This window comes from Pristiophorus japonicus, chromosome 5 (assembly GCF_044704955.1).
Source record: "Pristiophorus japonicus isolate sPriJap1 chromosome 5, sPriJap1.hap1, whole genome shotgun sequence".
NCBI lineage: Eukaryota > Metazoa > Chordata > Chondrichthyes > Pristiophoridae > Pristiophorus > Pristiophorus japonicus.
In genome coordinates, this window is record NC_091981.1 from 273,082,164 (window position 1) to 273,103,439 (window position 21,276).

General features: G+C 46.0%; 1 protein-coding gene and 1 long non-coding RNA gene across 4 annotated transcripts in view; one reads left to right on the forward strand and one right to left on the reverse strand.

Annotated features, from left to right (window-relative positions):
* The window catches only part of dpp6a (dipeptidyl-peptidase 6a), an 828,704-nt gene that overhangs the window by 769,383 nt on the left and 38,045 nt on the right, over nt 1–21,276 (reverse strand). The gene's annotated exons all lie outside the window — the stretch shown is intronic.
* Nucleotides 1–21,276, forward strand: part of LOC139264709 (uncharacterized) — a 44,916-nt gene that overhangs the window by 13,655 nt on the left and 9,985 nt on the right. Inside the window, exons 3-4 of the long non-coding RNA XR_011593401.1 lie at nt 251–410; nt 7,145–7,226. This is a non-coding gene — a long non-coding RNA (uncharacterized lncRNA). The remainder of the gene's footprint in view (nt 1–250; nt 411–7,144; nt 7,227–21,276) is intronic.

Here is a 21,276-nt window from a genome sequence, read left to right on the forward strand (position 1 = left end):
CAACCTCTCTGGCCCTGAAACATTCATTTTACAAGTGTGGAGTCTCATTCCCGCAGAAGAAAGTTTAAATGTTGCAGATTTTTTTTAAATATTAAAATTAAAATATATATTTTTTAAGTTTGTGTTTTGCTATTTATGTTTCTCCCTTAATCCCATGTGCATGTCACAATCTTTATTTTGCTTTCTGTGAGATGATTTAAATGTAATTTATAACCCGCTGCTTTTTACTTCCTGCTTTGCCATCTGCAAGAATTCTTCAATCTGACTGGTTGGCCTGTCTCTCTGCTGCCTGCTCTGTTCGAAGACCCAACAGGTTCTCTGTAGAAGGCGGAAAATTCAAACACACACCGGAAAAGAGGAAGCTCTCGAGCCCACTAAAACTTTGTGGGCAGCATTTCTCGAAGTGTTCGGTGAGTGCTATCCTTCCACCGCTGGCTGCAAAATCTGGACCAAGTACATTAAAAGCCAGCTGGAGCCAACATCGTGTACCAAACTTAATGTGATGAAAATATTTCAAGCTATTTCAGTTATCCGCAAAGCTTGAGGGTGCGGCCAAGCTACAAAACATTGACTTCAGGGGGCAGAATTGCCCCACACCCCGAATGGGAGCGTTATCCTTCCGGGCCCGGGACATTTATCGGCAGGCTCAGAAGTCCCGCCCCCAATGCGGAATTGGGCCGACCGCCCCTCAAAGGAAGCGGAGTGCCGTCTCCGGCATTCCTCTTCCATTGGAGGTGGTGCTGGGGCGGCAGCGTGGCACTGACGCACTACAGCGCTCCTCCCCTTCCATTAAAGCGGAGAGCTGCTGTGCACTCTGCACGGTCTCTGATGGGCTCCACTGGGCCAGCAGAGCAGCTTGAGACTGGGCCAGGTGCCCGGCACCCAAGACCTTAAAGTCAACCGACAAAAAAAGAAGACGGCCCGCAGTGCTGCAGGCCTCCCCATTAAACAACGAACCCGAGAGTGGATGTCTGCCAGCTTTGCGACCTGTGGGGCAATTTCCCCCGCGGGGCTTTAAGGGGTCGGCGCGGGGTGAGGAGGGGATCACTGTGCATGACGATGATATCATTACCAGTTGCGCGGCAGTCCAGGGTGCTAACCACGGAGCACGCCGCTGCCAAGGTAGCGCCTCCCAAACCTCTGGGGCAATTTCCCGGGAGGCGCTAACAGGGCTATAAAAAGGGCAATTTTTCCCCCCGGCTGATTTATGAATAGCAATTTGCAATTTTTGAATGTAGTTGACAGTTATTGAAATCCAGGAAGTTCCAGCAACAGTTTAGGAATATTTCTAGAGCAGTAGGTGTTGGAAGCTTTGAGTCAGTTTGGAATGCTCAAGAGATCGGTCCAGCCAGCATCAGCTCCTGAAGTGGTAAAGACGGGGCAAAAAGGAATATACATATAAACATAAGGGTAGTAATTGTGTTTTAATAGTCAAGTCTAGTCAAGTCAACTAATGGTTCATCAGTAACCCCTCACATTGAGCTCACTTCAAAATGATGTTCTCTCTCTGAATCATTCTGATGAGTTAAATGTGAACTTGAGGATGAGGTACATGAATTCGAGAGAGAGCACATAGTGCTGTGATGGATTACACAAACATTCTGCCAACTAAATATGATGCGCTATTTCAGCAGCAGCTTATTCATCCCCCTCTATTAGTAATGAGGCCTTCTTGCCATGCATAGACTGGCGAATTATATTTAAAGGGTTGACGGTGGATAGCAATGCCAAAAATTTAAAGACCACATGGATAAATTTCAACAATTGTACATCCCTGTCTCGAGTAAAAATAAAACAGGGAAGGTGGCTCAACCGTGGCTAACAAGGGAAATTAAGGATAGTGTTGAATCCAAGGAAGAGGCATATACATTGGCCAGAAAAAGTAGCAAACTTGAGGACTGGGAGAAATTTAGAATTCAGCAGAGGGGAACAAAGAGTTTAATTAGGAGGAGGAAAATAGAGTATTAGAGGAAGCTTGCCAGGAACCTAAAAACTGACTGCAAAAGCTTCTATAGATATGTGAAGAGAAAAAGGTTACTGAAGACAAACGTAGGTCCCTTGCAGTCAGATTCAGGTGAATTTATAATGGGGAACAAAGAAATGGCAGACCAGTTGAACAAATACTTTGGTTCTGTCTTCACGAAGGAAGACACAAATAACCTTCCGGAAGTACTAGGGGACCGAGAGTCTAGTGAGAAGGAGGAACTGAAGGATATCCTTATTAGGCGAGAAATTGTGTTCGGGAAATTGATGGGATTGAAGGCCGATAATCCCTGGCGCCTGATAGTCTACATCCCAGAGTACTTAAGAATGTGGCCATACAATATTAGCTTGGATGATGTGGAATCTATATGGGTAGAGCTGCAGAACACCAAAGGGCAAAAACGTTAGTGGGAGTTGTGTGCAGACCTCCAAACAGGAGTAGTGATGTTGGGGAGGGCATCAAACAGGAAATTAGGGGTGCATGCAATAAAGGTGCAACAGTTATAATGGGTGACTTTAATATGCACGTAGATTGGGCTAACCAAACTGGAAGCAATACGGTGGAGGAGTATTTCCTGGAATGCACAAGGGATGGTTTCGAGACCAATATGTCGAGCAACCAACGAGGGGGGAGGCCATCTTAGACTGGGTGTTGTGTAATGAGAGAGGATTAATTAGCAATCTCGTTGTGCGAGGCCCCTTGGGGAAGAGTGACCATAATATGGTGGAATTCTACATTAGGATGGAGAATGAAACAGTTAATTCAGAGTCCATGGTCCAGAACTTAAAGAAGGGTAACTTTGAAGGTATGAGGCATGAATTGGCTAGGATAGATTGGCGAATGATACTTAAGGGGTTGACTGTGGATGGGCAATGGCAGACATTTAGAGACCGCATGGATGAACTACAACAATTGTACATTCCTGTCTGGCGTAAAAATAAAAAAGGGAAGGTGGCTCAACCGTGGCTATCAAGGGAAATCAGGGATAGTATTAAAGCCAAGGAAATGGCATACAAATTGGCCAGAAATAGCAGCGAACCCGGGGACTGGGAGAAATTTAGAACTCAGCAGAGGAGGACAAAGGGTTTGATTAGGGCAGGGAAAATGGAGTACGAGAAGAAGCTTGCAGGGAACATTAAGGCGGATTGCAAAAGTTTCTATAGATATGTAAAGAGAAAAAGGTTAGTAAAGACAAATGTAGGTACCCTGCAGTCAGAATCAGGGGAAGTCATAACTGGGAACAAAGAAATGGCGGACCGATTGAACAAGTACTTTGGTTCGGTATTCACTAAGGAGGACACAAACAACCTTCCGGATATAAAAGGGGTCAGAGGGTCTAGTAAGGAGGAGGAACTGAGGGAAATCTTTATTAGTCGGGAAATTGTGTTGGGGAAATTGATGGGATTGAAGGCCGATAAATCCCCAGGGCCTGATGGACTGCATCCCAGAGTACTTAAGGAGGTGGCCTTGGAAATAGTGGATGCATTGACAGTCATTTTCCAACATTCCATTGACTCTGGATCAGTTCCTATGGAGTGGAGGGTAGCCAATGTAACCCCACTTTTTAAAAAAGGAGGGAGAGAGAAAACAGGGAATTATAGACCGGTCAGCCTGACATCGGTAGTGGGTAAAATGATGGAATCAATTATTAAGGATGTCATAAAAGTGCATTTGGAAAGAGGTGACATGATAGGTCCAAGTCAACATGGATTTGTGAAAGGGAAATCATGCTTGACAAATCTTCTGGAATTTTTTGAGGATGTTTCCAGTAGAGTGGACAAGGGAGAACCAGTTGATGTAGTATATTTGGACTTTCAGAAGGCTTTCGACAAGGTCCCACACAAGAGATTAATGTGCAAAGTTAAAGCACATGGGATTGGGGGTAGTGTGCTGACATGGATTGAGAACTGGTTGTCAGACAGGAAGCAAAGAGTAGGAGTAAATGGGGACATTTCAGAATGGCAGGCAGTGACTAGTGGGGTACCGCAGGGTTCTGTGCTGGGGCCCCAGCTATTTACACTGTACATTAATGATTTAGACGAGGGGATTAAATGTAGTATCTCCAAATTTGCAGATGACACTAAGTTGGGTGGCAGTGTGAGCTGCGAGGAGGATGCTATGAGGCTGCAGAGCGACTTGGATAGGTTAGGTGAGTGGGCAAATGCATGGCAGATGAAGTATAATGTGGATAAATGTGAGGTTATCCACTTTGGTGGTAAAAACAGAGAGACAGACTATTATCTGAATGGTGACAGATTAGGAAAAGGGGAGGTGCAACGAGACCTGGGTGTCATGGTACATGAGTCATTGAAGGTTGGCATGCAAGTACAGCAGGCGGTTAAGAAAGCAAATGGCATGTTGGCCTTCATAGCGAGGGGATTTGAGTACAGGGGCAGGGAGGTGTTGCTACAGTTGTACAGGGCCTTGGTGAGGCCACACCTAGAGTATTGTGTACAGTTTTGTTCTCCTAACCTGAGGAAGGACATTCTTGCTATTGAGGGAGTGCAGCGAAGGTTCACCAGACTGATTCCCAGGATGGCGGGACTGACCTATCAAGAAAGACTGGATCAACTGGGCTTGTATTCACTGGAGTTCAGAAGAATGAGAGGGGACCTCATAGAAACGTTTAAAATTCTGACGGGGTTAGACAGGTTAGATGCAGGAAGAATGTTCCCAATGTTGGGGAAGTCCAGAACCAGGGGACACAGTCTAAGGATAAGGGGTAAGCCATTTAGGACCGAGATGAGGAGAAACTTCTTCACCCAGAGAGTGGTGAACCTGTGGAATTCTCTACCACAGAAAGTTGTTCAGGCCAATTCACTAAATATATTCAAAAAGGAGTTAGATGAAGTCCTTACTACTAGGGGGATCAAGGGGTATGGCTAGAAAAAAGGAACGGGGTACTGAAGTTGCATGTTCAGCCATGAACTCATTGAATGGCGGTGCAGGCTAGAAGGGCCGAATGGCCTACTCCTGCACCTATTTTCTATGTTTCTATGTTTCTACAAATAGTGGATGCATTGTTGATCATTTTCCAAGTCTATCGACTCTGGATCAGTTCCTGGAGGTAGCTAATGTAACACCACTTTTTAAAAAAGGAGGGAGAGAGAAAATGGGTAATTATAGATCGGCTAGCCTGACATCAGTAGTGGGGAAAATGTTGGAATCAGTTATTAAAGATGAAATAGCGGCGCATTTGGAAAGCAGTGACAGGATCGGTCCAAGTCAGCATGGATTTATGAAAGGGAAATCATGCTTGACAAATCTTCTGGAATTTTTTGAGGATGTAACTAGTAGAGTGGACAAGGGAGAACCAGTAGATGTGGCGTATTTGGACATTCAAATAGCTTTTGACAAGGTCCCACACAAGAGATCGATGTGCAAAATCAAAGCACAAGATATTGGGGGTAATGTACTGATGTAGATAGAGAACTGGTTGGCAGACAGGAAGGAGAGTCGGGATAAACGGGTCCTTTTCAGGATGGCAGGCAGTGACTAGTGGGGTGCCGCAGGGCTCAGTGCTGGAACCCCAGCTCTTTACAATATACATTAATGACTTAGATAAAGGAATTGAGTGTAATATCTCCAAGTTTGCAGATGACACTAAACTGGGTGGCGATATGAGCTGTGAGTAGGATGCTAAGAGGCAGCAGGGTGACTTGGGCAGGTTAGGTGAGTGGTCAAATGCATGGCAGATGCAGTAAAATGTGGATAAATGTGAAGTTATTCACTTTGGGGCAAAAACAGGAAGGCAGAATATTATCTGAATGGCGGCAAATTAGGAAAAGGGGAGGTGGAACGAAACCTGGGTGGCATGGTTCATCAGTCATTGAAAGTTGGCATGCAGGTACAGCAGGTGGGGAAGAAGGCAAATGGTATGTTGGCCTTCATAGCTAGGGGATTTGAGTATAGGAGCAGGAAGGTCTTACTGCCGTTGTACAGGGCCTTGGTGAGGCCTCACCTGGAATATTGTGTTCAGTTTTGGTCTCCTACTCTGAGGAAGGATGTTGTTGCTATTGAGGGAGTGCAGCAAAGATTCACCAGACTGATACCCAGGATGGCTGGACTGACCTATGAGGAGAGACTGGATCAACTGGGCCTTTAAACACTGGAGTTTAGAAGGATGAGAGGGGATCTCATAGAAACATATAGAATTCTGACCGGACTGGACAGGTTAGATGCAGGAAGAATGTTCCTGATGTTTGGTAAGTCCAGAACCAGGGGTCCCAGTCTTAGAATAAGCGGTAGGCCCATTTAGGACTGAGATGAGGAGAAACTTCTTCATTCAGAGCGTTGTTAACCTGTGGAATTCCGTACTGCAGAGAGTTGTTGATGCCAGTTCATTGGATATATTCAAGAGGGAGTTAGATATGGCCCTTACGGCTAAAGGGATCAAGGGGTATGGAGAGAAAGCAGGAAAGGGATACTGAGGGAATAATCAGCCATGATCTTATTGAATGGTGGTGCAGGCTCGAAGGGCCGAATGGCCTACTCCTGCACCTATTTTCTATGTTTCTATGTCTTACTTTAGGGTAGTTTGCTATTGTCACAGCCGCTGCTCTTCAGCGAGATGTAAACTGCAATCTTTTTAAATTCCAAACGCTTGGAAGTTTTTCGAGTATTATTCACTTGAGATAAGCTATCAGGGGGCTTTCTCATCCTCCTCCTCCTTCTCCTCCTCCTACTCTGTCAGCTACCTCAAACTGCCGTTGTTGTCAGGTGCCACAGCAGTGTTTTCTAACTCTGGTGTGTTTTATGTTCAAATGCGTCCTTCACTTCAGAAACAACTAGTTCACTGAACTGATCAAAAAATACTCGCTGCAAAAGTTGACGAATTAATGACACGTCTGAGGTACCTTGGTGAGTCAAACTCTCCAGGGAATGCATCACAGTGTAAATGAAAAGCACGGGGGCAACATGTCTTTAAGATTTCAATACTCCAACGCCAAAGCATCAACACAAGAAAGGCAGGAGGAAATTACTGGTTTTTATATCGTACCATAGCATATGCTGAGAACTTCCCAGAGCACTTCAAATAAAATTAATAACTTATAGGGTGTCAGGATTGCTTTGTCGTCAAAAGTGGCAGCTAGTTTTGCGTGCAGCAAGATCCCACAAAAAGCAAAGAGGTGAATAATAAGCTGATCTGTTGTTTTTTAGTGGCCAGGACAGCAGAAGAACTCCCACTCTTTCTGAAATAGTCCTGGAGGAACGTTTGAACCTGCCACCTTCTGAGTCAAAGGTAAGAATGTTACCAACTGAACCAACATAAAGTCGTTGGGCCTGGTACTCCAATCAATAATGCCGCAGATATTCAGATTGTCCCACTCGGTGAATTGGGCAAAGAGCTTCACAGACCGAACTGTGTGCGGAGATTGGCGAGAGCTCAAACGAGAAGATTGAACAAGAATTGAAGAAGCCAGTTTCAACCATAAGGTTGCTTTTTTTGCGGAGCCACGTGGTCGACCTACACCTGACTGACTGCGTTCTTTCATTCCAAGATTGCTTTTCCGAGAAATGTAGACGCAGACGGAAGCCATTTGGCTCATCGTGTCAGTGCGGATCCTTTCCTGGAACGATCCAAACTAACTCATTGCCCTGATCTCTCTCCAAATGCTCTATTTGTTCCTCTACTTCAAATAGTTATCTGCTGTTTCCTTAATAGAATCTTCTGAGGAGACTGTGCCATTGGTGCCAGCATCCGCTTCATTTTTGCACATGATGTGGGTGATACTGGGGAGCCGGTATTTACCACTTAACTCTTGTTGCTCTTGTTGAATAGAGTATTCTGTAAGGTCCTGTAATATTTTATTTACTCTCCATGTCAGACAGAGAAACCTACATTTTTATCGTGCCTTTGGCACCCTCATGACATCTTCCCCTAAAAGATGCGATGGTTACTGCCTCACCAACTCCCCAGCAGCTCCCAATGAGCTTCCTCGCAATCAGTGACTTTTAAATTGATGACCCCCTCATCACTGATTCCCTGGTCACCCTATCAAAACACTTCATAATTTAAAAAAAACATGAAATCTCCTCTTGGCCTTCTCTGCTGCAGTGGAAATAGTCACGGTATCTCAAGTCTCTCCTCGTCCATGATAGCGTCCTGATGAATCAGTGCTGCGTGGTTTTATCCTCTCTGTAATGGGGTGCTCAGCCCAGCATATGGTACTTTAACTGTGACTGACTATTGCCTCGTGCATGTAATCGTGGTCTACATCGTGGGCTTCCCCGACCTGTGTGAGAACACCACCCCAGGTTGGGGCTTTAAATAGAGCTGGAGCGCTGGGCCCTGGAACATCATGAGCGAAGGTGTGGCGAATGAGGGTACAGGGCCCAGAAGAGCCGAGGGCCCAGGGGCAGCACGGGCCAGCCCACACTGCGATATGTGTGCGTGCTGGGTCCATGCAGCAGATCTGGTCTCCAGTCGTCCTGGTTCAACCCTTGCCACTGGACCAAGACCTAGCTCTGTCAAGCCCGTGTGGTGGCTGGTGTGCAACGGTCACCACACGTTGAAAAAATCCACGCACAGGCATCTTCCACCCCCTCAATTGGAGTTCAGGACTGGAACATCGGGTCCTTCATTGAAACATCTGTGAACTCTCGTGGAAGCAAGTCATCCTCGTTCGAGGGACCGCCTATGATGATGACGCACATTGAGCTTGTTGCTCTGAGGGCATTAAGAGGCAGTCATACGTAGGCCAGGCCAGGTTGGGGTGATAGATTCACTTCCCTGAAGGACATTAACTTAAGGGTACAGTAGACTAGTGGTTATGGCATTGGGTTGCTAGTAGAGTGTCATATCTGATTTTCTCTTCTGACCATTTTAGGAGGGGGTTGCAGTGCACATTAGAAAGGGTTCCTCACCAGGTTCTGCAGACAATGTCAAGGTGAAGAGTGCAGCTTATATATGGTTGCCAGTTCTGGCAGAGACTAGGCAATACATCGCAGACAGTGGATGCAGAGAGGATATTTCCACTCATAGGGGAAACTAAAACGAGGGGACATAGTCTCAGAATAAGGGGCCACCCATTTAAAACTGAGATGAGGAGGAACTTCTTCTCTCAGAGGGTTGTAAATCTCTGGCATTCTCTGCCCCAGAGAGCTGTGGAGGCTGAGTCATTGAATATACTTAAGGCGGAGACAGATTTTTGAGCGATAAGGGAGTAAAAGGTTATGGGGAGCGGGCAGGAAAGTGAAGCTGAGTCCATGATCAGATCAGCCAAGATCTTATTGAATGGCGGAGTAGGCTCGAGGGGCCAAATGGCCTACTCCTGCTCCTATTTCTTATGTTCTTATGTACCCATCCACGTACTCAGTCTCCAACAAAACTGATGTCTGAATCAATATTCTTGTTTCATGGCTTTGCCTTGGGGTTGATGATATGATTGGAATATGAATTGGAATTGAAGGTTCCTGATGGTATAAATGATTTGCTTGCAAACTATCATACTCACATTACTGTCCTTAAAGATATGACGGGAGAGATCAGTTATAATCCAACAGTAAAAATTGTGCTTTTTCCTCAGCTCGGCATGGGTTCCAGTTATGGATGCAATTCCGATTAACATTAAAGACTTGCCTGCTCTTGGCACAGCAAAAACTAATTTAATTAAAAGCGCAGAACTTGTGTGACCGGACCTTTCATGATCCTCGGACTGTCTTTGACTCCGAACTATCCCTTCCCAAAACTGTGGGTCTGAAGTCAATGGAAATAAAAATGAGGGGAGATTTAAATCAGGCTGCTGATTCGCTACCCCCGCTTTACACTGTCACACACAGTCAAAGCATACTCCATGTAGTGAGATGGAGTACAATGCAAATCTCCTTGTGTAGAACAGTGAACTATTCAAAATTAATACATTTTCTAAATTAAATTACAAGGTACCTTCCTTGCTCCTGTCAATAGAACTGTTTTTTACTCAGGAAGATGTATTCATCAAGGAATGCATATGGGGCAGTAAGAAACCCAGGATAAATCGATCTTAGATGGGAATCTGCGGCAGTGAGGTTCCCTCCCTAAACTTCTCTGTCTCTCTACATATCTCTCTCCTCCTTTAAGAAGCTCCTTAAAACTACCCCTATGACCAAGCCCTGCCCTAATATCTCTTTATGCGGCTTGGTGCCAAATTTTGTTTGATAATCGCTCCTGTGAAGCGCCTTGGGACGTTTTACAACATTAAAGGTGCTATATAAATGCAGGTTATTGTTGTTGCTGCTGTAGTCACCCAAATGTTAAGTGGCACAGTGGACATGCAAGTTCCAGTCCTTTGCTATGGTGGCTTTTTCACAGAACTGCTGCTCCACCTGCTTGGTGAAGAACTAAGCGCCGTGGCCAGAGAACTGCTTTGGGTATCAATGTTACATGTGATTAAATAGGCACACCACCTCGGCCGCACCTCCCGCCACCCCATTCCCACCCTTGCCCCCTCCCCCAGTCCTGCTTAACCTGCTGTCTGTGGTTCATAAAGTGTTGTTTTCATGTGTTTGGTAAACTTTACTTTTTGACTAAGCTGACCAGTCGTGCATTATTAGTCACAGTGAGCCCACCAAGAAGTGGTCCGATTATATAATTCATGTCCAATCCATAATCAAAAAGGCTAATGGAATGCTGGCCTTTATATCTAGAGGACGAGAATACAAGGGGGCAGAAGTTATGCTGCAGCTATACAAGACCTTGGTTAGACCACACCTGGAGTACTGTGAGCAGTTCTGGCACCACACCTTAGGAAGGATATATTGTCCTTGGAGAGAGTGCAGCATAGGTTTATCAGAATGATACCCAGGACTTTAAGAGTTAAGTTACGAGGAGAGATACACAAATTAGGGTTGTATTCCCTAGAATGTAGAAGGTTAAGGGGTAATCTGATTGAAGTTTTCAAGATATTAAGGGGAACAGATAGGGTAGATAGAGCAAAACTATTTCCGCTTGTTGGGGATTCTGGGGGCATAGTTTAAAAATTAGAGCCAGACCTTTTTGAGGAGTGAAATTAGGAAATACTGCGACACACAAAGGGTGGCAGAAGTTTGGAACTCCCTTCCACAAATAGCTATTGATGCTGGGTCAATTGTTAATTTTAAATGGGAGATTGATAGATTTTTGTTAATCAAAGGTATTAAGGGATATGGGCCAAGGCGGGTATATTGAGTTAGGTCGCAGATCAGCCATGATCTCATTGAATGGTGGAACAGGATCGAGGGGCTGAATGGCCTACTCCTGTTCCTATGTTGTGTCATGTTTTTCGAAACAAATGCAAAAAGTTTAAACATTTTATGAGGAAAGAAATAACCCCGTTAAGGATCTGGTCAAGAATCTCTTACTGCACTGCGGAAGAAAGCACGTAACATTCAGCACTGCTTCTTGCTATTTGAAAGAAAAATTCAAGTTGTTGGGGGAAGCAGTGCAGTGCTTTCGTTACTATTTTCCTTAAATCCAGGATTCTTCATTAATTTTCTCCCCTCTCCTCTCCTCCTCTTTGGTATTGAGTCTTTGCTGGGATAGGGTTCCATAAGCATTGGTCAGCCTCCACTACCTTACCCAAATGGCCTTCATTCATGTGTGAGCCTTGACAAGAAGAAATAACGTGCATTTATATAGCGCCTTTTATGACCTCAGGATGTCCCAAAGCGCTTTACAGTCAACGAAGTACTTTTGGAGTGTAGTCACTGTTGTAATGTAAGAAAAGCAGCAGCCAATTTGCAGACAAGGTGCCACCAACAGCAATGTGATAATGACCAGATAATCTGTTTTCGTGATAATAATATTAATAATAACTTTTATTTATATAGCGCCTTTAACATAGTAAAATGTTCCAAGGCACTTCACAACAGCGTTGCAAGACAAAACAGATAAATTTGACACCGAACCACAAAAGAAGAAATTAAGGCAGATGACCAAAGTTTAAAGAGATAGGTTTTAAGGAGCATCTTAAAGGAGGAAAGAGAGTTGGAGAGGTTTAGGGAGGGAGTTCCAGAGCTTAGGGCCCAGGCAGTTGAAGGCACGGCCAATGATGGTTGAGCAGTTATAATGAGGGATGTTCAAGAGGGCAGAATTTGAGGAGCTCATACATCTTGTGGGGTTGTGACGATGAAAAATATTACAGAGATAGGGAGGGGCAAGGCCATGGAGTGATTTGTAAACAAGGATGAGAATTTTGAAATCGAGGCGTTGTTTAACCGGGAGCCAATGTAAGTCAGAAAGCACAGGGGTGATGGGTGATCGTGACTTGGTGAGAGTTAGTACACAGGCTGCTGAGTTTTCAATAATATTAAGTTTATGTAGTGTAGAATGCGGGAGGCCGGCCAGGAGTGAGTTGGAGCGGTCAAGTCTAGAGGTAAAAAAGACATGAATGAGGGTTGCAGCAGCAGAAGAGCTGAGGCAGGGGCGGAGGCGGGCAATGTTACACAGGTGCAAAAAGGCGGTTTTAGTTATGCTGCAGATATGAGGCTGGAAACCCATTTCAGGGATGTTGGTTGAGGGAGAAATATTGGCCAGGACACCAGGGAGAACTCCCCTGTTCTTCTTCGAATAGTGCAGTGTGATCGTTTACATATGCCTGAGAGAGCAGACGGGGCCACGGTTTAATGTCTCATCCAAAAGATGCCACGACCGACATTGCAGCATTCCCACAGCATTGCACTGAAGTGTCAGCCTGGGTTATGTGCTCAAGGAGTGGAACTGAACCCACAACCTCTTGTCCTAACCTTGCACCCACACATGCACATTTCAAGCAAGGCCCAGACTCAGAAATCAGAAATGGGAACTGTTATGTATGTAAACCTGTAAATACCATGTATACCAGGCTTATCCTCTGGAGTCCCAAGAGATCCCACAATCCCTTGGGAACATTTGATAAGGAGGCCTCACAGGCTGGAGAGGCACTCTGAGATCTGTAATAAAGGATTACAGTCACTCCTTACTTTGAGCTTGCAATATCTAGTCTGATTCTTTATTCAAGACATAACAACTGGCGACGAGATACAGATGACGAACCCCACCGCAACAATGCAGAGAACTGTGGGCATCCTGGAGAAATTTTTGGAGGGAAATGATTGGGAAACCTTCGTGGAGTGACTCGACCAATACTTTGTGGCCAACGAGCTGGAAGGAGAAGTGAACGCTGCCAAATGAAGGGCGATCCTCCTTACCGTTTGCGGGGCACCAACATATGGACTCATGAAAAACCTGCTCACTCCAGCGAAACCCACAGACAAGTCGTATGATGAGTTGCGCACACTGGTCCGGGAGCATCTAACCCCGAAGGAAAGTGTTCTGATGGCGAGGTATCGGTTCTACACGTACAAGAGGTCTGAAGTCCAGGAAGTGGTGAGCTACGTCACCGAGCTAAGGCACCTTGCAGGACATTGCGAATTTGAAGGACACCTGAAGCACATGCTCAGGGACTTCTTTGGACTTGGCATTGGCCATGAAATAATACTTCCCAAACTTTTGACTGTAGAGACCCCAACCTTGAGTAAAACCATAGTGATAGCCCAGGCCTTTATCGCCACCAGTGACAATACCACTCAAATTTTTCAGCACACTAGTACTGCTGCAAGTACTGTAAACAAAGTAATGTTGTTTTCGAATCAAAATGTACAGGGCAGGACTTACACGCCTGCAGCTCCAGATCCGCAGATGACTCAGAGTCCACCATCAAGGGTGGTGAATACAAGGCCTTGTTGGTACTGCAGGGGTGATCATCGTTTCCATTCATGCCGCTTCAAAGTATACATTTGCAAGGGCTGTGGAACAATGGGACACCTCCAATGCGTGTGCAGGCAAGCTGCAAACCCTGCTAATCCTGCAAAGCACCATATTGCAGAGGAGGACAGATCCATGGTGGATCACGACGAACCAGAGCCTCAGACCGAGGAGGCAGAGGTATATGGGGTGCACACATTTACCACAAAGTGTCCCGTGATAATGCTGAACGTTGAATTAAATGGACTCCCGGTGTCTACAGGGCTGGACATGGGTGCAAGCCAGTCCATAATGAGCAAAAAGACTTTGGATAAATTGTGGTGCAGCAAGGCTTCAAGGCCAATCTTGACTCCCATTCGTACTAAACTGAGAACGTACACAAAGGAACTGATTCCTGTAATCGGCAGTGCTACCGTAAAAGTCTCCTACAATGGAGCGGTGCACAATTTACCACTCTGGGTGGTACCGGGTGATGGCCCCACACTGTTCGGCAGGAGCTGGCTGGGAAAGATATGCTGGAACTGGGACGACGTCCGAGCGCTTACATCATTCGACGACACTTCATGTGCCCAGGTCCAAAGCAAGTTCCTGTCGTTGTTCGAACCAGGCATCGGGAAGTTCCAAGGAGCAAAAGTGCAGATCCATTTGATTCCGGGGGCGCCACCCATCCATCACAAGGTGAGAGCGTATCTTACATGATGAGAGAGGGTGGAGATCGAGCTGGACAGGCTGCAAAGAGAGGGCATCATTTCGCCGATCGAATTCAATGAGTGGGCCAGTCCGATTGTTCCAGTCCTCAAGGGAGACGGCACTGTCAGAATCTGTGGTGATTACAAAGTAACTATCAATCGTTTCTCACTGCAGGATCAATACCTGCTACTAAAGGCAGAGGACCTATTTGCGACGCTGGCGGAAGGAAAACATTCACGAAGCTGGACTTGACCTTGGCCTACATGACGCAGGAGCTGGAGGAATCATTGAAAGGTCTCACTTGGATTTGGTTTTGGATTCGATCAGCCACGGCAATATTCCAGAGGAACATGGAAAGCTTGCTGAAGTCGGTCCCGCGCACGGTGGTCTTCCAGGACGACATCTTGGTTACAGGTCGGGAAACTGTCAAGCACCTGCAGAACCTGGAGGAGGCTTAGTCATGTGGGGCTCAGGCTAAAAAGGGAGGGAGAACAGCCAGTTGTCGTGGTGCACGTTGGTACCAATGACATAGGTAAAAAAAGGGATGAGTTCCTACGAAATGAATTTAAGGAGCTAGGAGCTAAATTAAAAAGTAGGACCTCAAAAGTAGTAATCTCGGGATTGCTACCAGTGCCACGTGCTAGTCAGAGTAGGAATCGCAGGATAGCTCAGATGAATACGTGGCTTGAGCAATGGTGCAGCAGGGAGGGATTCAAATTCTTGGGGCATTGGAACCGGTTCTGGGGGAGGTGGGACCAGTACAATCCGGACGGTCTGCACCTGGGCAGAATCGGAACCAATGTCCTCGGGGGAGTGTTTGCTAGTGCTGTTGGGGAGGAGTTAAACTAATATGGCAGGGGGATGGGAACCAATGCAGGGAGATAGAGGGAAACAAAAAGGAGGCAAAAACAAAAGACAGAAAGGAGATGAGGAAAAGTGGAGGGCAGAGAAACCCAAGGCAAAGAACAAAAAGGGCCATTGTACAGCAAAATTCTAAAAGGACAGAGGGTGTTAAAAAAACAAGCCTAAAGGCTTTGTGTCTTAATGCAAGGAGTATCCGCAATAAGGTGGATGAATTAACTGTGCAAATAGATGTTAACAAATATGATGTGATTGGGATTACGGAGACGTGGCTCCAGGATGAGCAGGGCTGGGAACTCAACATCCAGGGGTATTCAACATTCAGGAAGGATAGAATAAAAGGAAAAGGAGGTGGGGTAGCATTGCTGGTTAAGGAGGAGATTAAGGCAATAGTTAGGAAGGACATTAGCTTGGATGATGTGGAATCTATATGGGTAGAGCTGCAGAACACCAAAGGGCAAAAAACGTTAGTGGGAGTTGTGTACAGACCTCCAAACAGTAGTAGTGATGTTGGGGAGGGCATCAAACAGGAAATTAGGGGTGCGTGCAATAAAGGTGCAGCAGTTATAATGGGTGACTTTAATATGCACATAGATTGGGCTAACCAAACTGGAAGCAATACGGTGGAGGAGGATTTTCTGGAGTGCATAAGGGATGGTTTTTTAGACCAATATGTCGAGGAACCAACTAGGGGGGAGGCCATCTTAGACTGGGTGTTATGTAATGAGAAAGGATTAATTAGCAATCTCGTTGTGCGAGGCCCCTTGGGGAAGAGTGACCATAATATGGTGGAATTCTGCATTGGGATGGAGAATGAAACAGTTAATTCAGAGACCATGGTCCAGAACTTAAAGAAGGCTAACTTTGAAGGTATGAGGCGTGAATTGGCTGAGATGGATTGGCGAATGATACTTAAGGGGTTGACTGTGGATGGGCAATGGCAGACATTTAGAGACCGCATGGATGAACTACAACAATTGTACATTCCTGTCTGGCATAGAAATAAAAAAGGGAAGGTGGCTCAACCGTGGCTATCAAGGGAAATCAGGGATAGTATTAAAGCCAAGGAAGTGGCATACAAATTGGCCAGAAATAGCAGCGAACCTGAGGACTGGGAGAAATTTAGAACTCAGCAGAGGAGGACAAAGGGTTTGATTAGGGCAGGGAAAATGGAGTATGAGAAGAAGCTTGCAGGGAACATTAAGACGGATTGCAAAAGTTTCTATAGATATGTAAAGAGAAAAAGGTTAGTAAAGACAAACGTAGGTCCCCTGCAGTCAGAATCAGGGGAAGTCATAACGGGGAACAAAGAAATGGCGGACCAATTGAACAAGTACTTTGGTTCGGTATTCACGAAGGAGGACACGAACAACCTTCCGGTTATAAAAGGGGTCGGGGGGTCTAGTAAGGAGGAGGAACTGAGTGAAATCCTTATTAGCCGGGAAATTGTGTTGGGGAAATTGATGGGATTGAAGGCCGATAAATCCCCAGGGCCTGATGGACTGCATCCCAGAGTACTTAAGGAGGTGGCCTTGGAAATAGTGGATGCGTTGACAGTCATTTTCCAACATTCCATTGACTCTGGATCAGTTCCTATGGAGTGGAGGGTAGCCAATGTAACCCCACTTTTTAAAAAAGGAGGGAGAGAGAAAACAGGGAATTATAGACCGGTCAGCCTGACATCGGTAGTGGGTAAAATGATGGAATCAATTATTAAGGATGTCATAGCAGTGCATTTGGAAAGAGGTGACATGATAGGTCCAAGTCAGCATGGATTTGTGAAAGGGAAATCATGCTTGACAAATCTTCTGGAATTTTTTGAGGATGTTTCCAGTAGAGTGGATAAGGGAGAACCAGTTGATGTGGTGTATTTGGACTTTCAGAAGGCGTTCGACAAGGTCCCACACAAGAGATTGATGTGCAAAGTTAGAGCACATGGGATTGGGGGTAGTGTACTGACATGGATTGAGAACTGGTTGTCAGACAGGAAGCAAAGAGTAGGAGTAAATGGGTACTTTTCAGAATGGCAGGCAGTGACTAGTGGGGTACCGCAAGGTTCTGTGCTGGGGCCCCAGCTGTTTACACTGTACATTAATGATTTAGATGAGGGGATTAAATGTAGTATCTCCAAATTTGCGGATGACACTAAGTTGGGTGGCAGTGTGAGCTGCGAGGAGGATGCTGTGAGGCTGCAGAGCGACTTGGATAGGTTAGGTGAGTGGGCAAATGCATGGCAGATGAAGTATAATGTGGATAAATGTGAGGTTATCCACTTTGGTGGTAAAAACAGAGAGACAGACTATTATCTGAATGGTGACAGATTAGGAAAAGGGGAGGTGCAAAGAGACCTGGGTGTCATGGTACATCAGTCATTGAAGGTTAGCATGCAGGTGCAGCAGGCGGTTAAGAAAGCAAATGGCATGTTGGCCTTCATAGCAAGGGGATTTGAGTACAGGGGCAGGGAGGTGTTGCTACAGTTGTACAGGGCATTGGTGAGGCCACACCTGGAGTATTGTGTACAGTTTTGGTCTCCTAACCTGAGGAAGGACATTCTTGCTATTGAGGGAGTGCAGCGAAGGTTCACCAGACTGATTCCCGGGATGGCGGGACTGACCTATCAAGAAAGACTGGATCAACTGGGCTTGTATTCACTGGAGTTCAGAAGAATGAGAGGGGACCTCATAGAAACATATAAAATTCTGACGGGGTTAGACAGGTTAGATGCAGGAAGAATGTTCCCAATGTTGGGGAAGTCCAGAACCAGGGGTCACAGTCTAAGAATAAGGGGTAAGCCATTTAGGACCGAGATGCGGAGGAACTTCTTCACCCAGAGAGTGGTGAACCTGTGGAATTCTCTACCACAGAAAGTTGTTGAGGCCAATTCACTAAATATATTCAAAAAGGAGTTAGATGAGGTCCTTACTGCTAGGGGGATCAAGGGGTATGGCGAGAAAGCAGGAATGGGGTACTGAAGTTGAATGTTCAGCCATGAACTCATTGAATGGCGGTGCAGGCTAGAAGGGCCGAATGGCCTACTCCTGCACCTATTTTCTATGTTTCTATGTTTTCTATGTTTCAAAGTGCATTTACCTGGCGCCTGAAGTGGAGTTCCTGGGGAGACGAATCGCGGCGGACGGCATCAGGCCCACCGATTCAAAGACGGAGGCAATCAGAAACGCACCGAGACCACAGAACGTGACGGAGGTGCGGTCATTTCTAGGACTCCTGAACTATTTTGGTAACTTTTTACCGGGTCTTAGCATATTGTTAGAACCCCTGCACTCTTTACTGCATAAAGGAGATGAATAGGTATGGGGTAAAAGCCAAGAAAATGCTTTTGAGAAAGATAGGAAGCTGTTATATTTAAACAAATTGCTTGTGTTGTACGATCCATGTAAGCGTTTGTTACTAGCATGTGATGTGTCGTCATACAGGGTCGGGTGTGTATTGCAACAAGCTAATGAATGTGGGAAATTGTAATCGGTTGCTTATGCATCCAGAAGCCTGTCTAAGGCTGAGACGGCCTACAGTGTGATCGAAAAAAAAGCGTTAGCGTATGTTTACCGGGTAAAGAAAATGCATCAATATCTGTTTGGGCTCAAATTTGAATTGGAAACCGACCATAAGCCGCTTATATCCCTCTTTTCTGAAAGTAGGGGGATAAATACGAATGCATCAGCCCTCCTCCAGAGATGGGCGCTCACGTTGTCTGCATGCAACTAAGCAATCCGCCACAGGCCAGGCACAGAAAACTGTGTCAATGCTCTCAGTAGGCTGCCATTGCCCACCACAGGGGTGGAGATGGCACAGCCCACAGATTTAGCTATGGTAATGGAAGCATTCGAGAGTGAGCAATCACCTGTTACCGCCCGACAGATTAGAAACTGGACGAGCCAGGACCCCTTACTGTCCTTAGTAAAAAAAACTGTGTGCTCCACGGGAGTTGGTCTAGTGTCCCGTTTGAGATGCAGGAAGAAATAAAGCCATACCAGTGGCGCAAAAATGAAAAGTCTATATAGTCAGACTGCCTGCTATGGGATAATCGGGTAGTGGTGCCAAAAAAGGGCAGGGACACCTTCATCAGTGATCTCCACAGCACCCACTCAGGCATCGTAATGATGAAAGCGATAGCCAGATCCCACGTGTGGTGGCCCGGTATTGATGCAGACTTAGAGTCCTGTGTGCACAAATGTAATACATGTTCACAGTTAAGAAATGCACCCAGGGAGGCGCCACTAAGTTTATGGTCCTTGCCCTCCAAACCGTGGTCTAGGGTCCATGTCGACTATGCAGGCCCATTCTTGGGAAAAATGTTCTTAATGGTTGTAGATGCGTACTCCAAATGGATTGAATATGTGATAATGTTGGCAAGCACGTCCGCTGCCACCATTGAAAGCCTACGGGCCATGTTTGCCACGCACGGCCTGCCTGATGTCCTTGTAACTGACAATGGGCCGTGCTTTACCAGTGCCGAGTTCAAGCAGTTCATGTCCCACAATGGGATCAAACATATCACGTCTGCCCCGTTTAAACCAGCGTCCAATGGTCAGGCAGAATGAACAGTTCAAACAATCAAGCAGAGTTTGAAAAGGGTAACTGAAGACTCACTGCAGACTCGCTTATCCCGGGTCCTGCTTAGTTACCGCACAAGACCCCATTCGCTCACTGGGAGGCGGCTTCAACAGAATACATATCATGATCGTGCAAATGTATCACGCGAAATTAAGATAAATGATCCTGTATTTGTGTTGAACTATGTACAAGGTCCCAAGTGGCTTCCTGGCACTGTTTTGGCCAAAGAGGGGCGTAGGCTGTTTGTGGTCAAACTCTCAAATGGACTCACGTGCAGGAAACACTTGGACCAAACCAAACTCAGTTTTACGGACTATCCAGCACAACCCACAATAGACTCTACCTTTTTTGCCCCTCCAACACACACACAAGTGGCAACCGACCCAGCGGTTGACCATGAAGCAGAACCCATCACCCGCAGCAGCCCAGCAGGACTCACCATCCCCAGCAGCCCAGCAAGGCCAGCTGCGCAGCAGCCCAGCGAGGGCCCAACAAACGACTCACCAAAACCAGCATTTGCACCAAGACAATCAACCAGGGAAAGGAAGGCCCCAGATAGACTCACATTGTAAATAGTTACACTATTGACTTTGGGTGGGTGGGGGGGGGGAGTGTTGTTATGTATGTAAACCTGTAAATACCATGTCTAACTAGCAGAGGGCTTATCCCCTGGAGTCCCAAGGAATCCCACAATCCCTTGGGAGCACCTGTACATAAGGAGGCCTCACAGGCTGGAGAGGCACTCTGGAGACCTGCAATAAAGGATTACGGTCACACCTTACTTTGAGCTTGCAGTATCTAGTCTGACTCTTTATTCAAGACATAACAGGAACCTTCATCAATCCCCCTAATCTGGGGATGCTGAAGCCCAAGGCAGCACTTGTACCACTAAGGATACACTTGAATTATAGGCTGTTCAGAGAAGGTTCACTAGGTTATTCAGGAGAGAAGGTTCACTAGGTTATTCAGGAGATGAGGGGGATGACTGATGAAAATGGTTTGTGTAGGTTGGGCCTATACTCATTGGAGTTCAGAAGAATGAGAGGTGATCTTATCGAAACATATAAGACAATGAGGGGGGCTTGACACGATGGATGCAGAGAGGATATTTCCACTCGTAGGAAAAACTAAAACTAGGGGACATAGTCTCAGAATAAGGGGCCGCCCATTTAAAACTGAAATGAGGAGGAATTTCTTCGCTCAGAGGGTTGTAAATCTATGGAATTCTCTGCCCCAGAGAGCTGTGGAGGCTGGGTCATTGAATATATTTAAGGCGGAGATAGACAGATTTTTGAGCGATAAGGGAATAAAGGGTTATGGGGAGCGGGCAGGCAAGTGGAGCTGAGTCCATGATCAGATCAGCCATGATTTTATTGAATGGCAGAGCAGGCTCAAGGGGCCAAATGGCCTACTCATGCTCCTATTTCTTATGTTCTTATGTTCTTAAGCGTGTCTCTATTAGTTA